Here is a 2,500-nt window from a genome sequence, read left to right on the forward strand (position 1 = left end):
ACTCCGCCCATTTCATAAAGTATTCGACCCGGTTTAACGACGGATACCCAATATTCGGGGGATCCCTTACCCGAACCCATACGTGTTTCTGTGGGTCTGACTGTAACGGGTTTGTCGGGAAATATACGTACCCAGATTTTTCCACCACGACGCGCATATCGTGTCATTGCTCGTCGCCCTGCTTCTATTTGTCTAGATGTGATCCAAGCGGGTTCAAGTGCCTGAAGAGCGTATCTACCGAAACAAATACGATTGCCTCGATAAGATATTCCCTTCATTCTTCCTCTATGTTGTTTACGGAATCTGGTTCTTTTGGGGTTATAGTTGATGGTTGTTTCTCAACCCCATCTCTACTGCAGAACCGGACATGAGAGTTTCGTCTCATCCAGCTCCTCGCGAATGAAACGATTCAATAATATTACAAATACACATGTATTTAATGAATAATACACTGAATCATGGGATTTCTTGATAGTTAATCCATCATGTAGGAATCTGTATATCTTGTATATACAGCAGCTAGACGTATCTTTCTATTTCGATTTATAATTTATAGGACGTATATTTCTATTTATGGATAATGAATGCCTTTCTTTTTATAACGAATCCTTCTTTTGGCCTTTACTGAATGGAATCGCCCAAAATTTTGCAATCCAATAAGGAAAGGTTCGCGGGCGAATATTGACTCTTTAAAATCTGCTTCATTCGTAGGGTCAACCCATGACCTTTCAGAATAAATAAAAGGGTTCTTGGTTGGTTTCGCCATCCCACCCAATGAATCATTAGGATTCGTTTTTAATAGAATCTTGTGCAGTCACAGGTTCCGTCGTTCCCATAGCTTCTCCATTAATGGTTAGGTCTGAACTCTACAGTGGAGCTCCCAATTTCATTTGTTCCCGAGTCAATCTCCTCAGTCTCTATTGACTCGAGGCTCTTTATTATTTTCATTTTTCCTATGAACCGGATTCATCTACTTATAAACGAATCCGTATTGATGCTTTATCACGCTGCCTTTTATGAGATGATTCATAGACCATACATATTGGAATCATATAGCATTGATTGATATTCTCCTCCTTTCTTTCTCTCACCCCTCCTTTTACCCATATCCCTCTATTTTCGCTTTACAAACCATAATCAGATTTTTTTTTCCTTTATGAAAAAAAAAAAAACGATTTCAGTTGCTACAACTATATGATCAACACATCATATAGTGACTGCTTTCTTGGATCTCGATAATACGAAGCAATGAGCTGGTTATTAGTTCTCTAGTTATTAGTTATGGGCTGGTCCATTGTTTTTTTTTTTTTTGAATCCAACTCTAAAGAAAAAACCAACGAGTCACACACTAAGCATAGCAATTCTACCAAATGATCAATCGAATTTTTATTCAACCCTATATAATTATAATTAATAATTAGAAATAATTAATAATTCTAATTAGAATTGTTCATTTTTGATTGAAGGGAAAAAGAATGAATGAAAGAGTTTGTCATTTTTTGTTCTATCGCAGTATAGAATGGGAAGGAAAGACCCATTATTGCTCATCTACAAATATCCAAATTTTGATGCCTAATACCCCATAGATAGTTCGAACTGTATAGGAACAATGATCAATTTTAGCTCGAATGGTTTGTAGGGGAACCCTACCTTCTCTGATCCATTCGACACGTGCAATTTCTTTTCCGTCGATACGCCCTGCAATTTGCACTTGAATTCCTTTTGTATCAGCTTGTTCAGTTAATTCAATAGCTTTTTTCATTGCCTTTCGAAACGAAACTCTATTCTTTAATTGTAGAGCTATATATTCTGCAAGAATATTAGGTTGTCCATAAGGTTTTGCAACTCTTGTGATAGCAATGTTAAGTCTCCGGTTCACAGAACGAAACCCTTTTTGTACATTGATCCGTAATTCTTCGATTCCTCGCGTTCGACCCTCTATTAACAAATTTGGGAATCCAATATAGATTATGACCTGAATTAGGTCGATTTTTTTTTTAATCTCTATATGTGCAATTCCTTCTGAACCAGATCTCATATTTTTTTGTACATAATTCTTGATACAATCCCGTATTTTTTCATCTTCCTGGAGACCCCTGGAATAACTTTTGGGTTGTGCGAACCAAAGGGAACGATGACTTTGGTTTGCACCAAGTCGGAAACCAAGTGGATTTATTTTTTTTCCCATATCATATTTATCCCGATCTCTTTCTCTCTCTATATATATCTATTTATCTCTATTCCAATTCGGAAACCGAAGGAGGCAGAAGTTTATCTCTCTCTCTCTTTCTCTAGGTATCTCTCTATTATAGTATCCTTAAATACACCTTTATTCTCTAAAAGAAAATCTTGTTCAGTTTTCGTTTTAGATTGATCTTTCAAAACGATATTTATATGACAGGTGGGTCTTTTTATCGGATAACTACGTCCTCGAGCCCGAGGTTTTAACTTTTTAATGATAGTACCCCCATTGACTTCGGCTTGACTAATGACTAAATCA

This window comes from Tasmannia lanceolata, unplaced genomic scaffold (assembly GCF_043159265.1).
Source record: "Tasmannia lanceolata isolate RefF3 unplaced genomic scaffold, GAP_Taslan_0.1 ptg000707l, whole genome shotgun sequence".
NCBI lineage: Eukaryota > Viridiplantae > Streptophyta > Magnoliopsida > Canellales > Winteraceae > Tasmannia > Tasmannia lanceolata.